The sequence below is a fragment of the Penaeus monodon genome, chromosome 23, assembly GCF_015228065.2.
Source record: "Penaeus monodon isolate SGIC_2016 chromosome 23, NSTDA_Pmon_1, whole genome shotgun sequence".
Lineage (NCBI taxonomy): Eukaryota > Metazoa > Arthropoda > Malacostraca > Decapoda > Penaeidae > Penaeus > Penaeus monodon.
The window spans coordinates 1,329,239-1,329,664 of NC_051408.1; the positions used below are offsets into that span (position 1 = coordinate 1,329,239).

Consider the following 426-nt stretch of genomic DNA (forward strand, 5'->3'; position numbering starts at 1 on the left):
GGTAGTCCATTTCACATCAGCTTATGTTCTGAAAAGATTTTGAAATGATTGGTTGAGTGATAAATACTGTGCCATATAGTCTGAATGAAAGGTAACAACTAAATCATTGTTGACAGGGCCAACCGGCAACAGTCCTGACCGCATCAAGCAAAAAGAAGCTGAAGAACATTGGTGTTTTCCTTAAGGTTTGTATATCAGAAAGGTAGAAAGTCTTTTACTTAAACTTTCCTTTAGATAGTTATATGTAAAATGAAAATGTTATTGCAATATTAGGTTTTGGGTGAAGGGCAAGTTTCTGTGAAATGGTCTTGTCTTCATATGCTTATTGTATATATTTTTAAGTGTAATTCTGTGCTGTGAGAAAAATTTAGGTTGCTGCTGACTGTCTATTAGTTTAGAAACAATTTCTACTCTCCTTCAGTGACA

At 34.3% G+C, this 426-nt stretch overlaps 1 protein-coding gene across 1 annotated transcript in view; it reads right to left on the reverse strand.

Moving 5' to 3' along the window:
- Positions 1–426, reverse strand: part of LOC119587706 (FACT complex subunit spt16-like) — a gene marked incomplete in the record, with an annotated part of 82,314 nt that overhangs the window by 73,565 nt on the left and 8,323 nt on the right.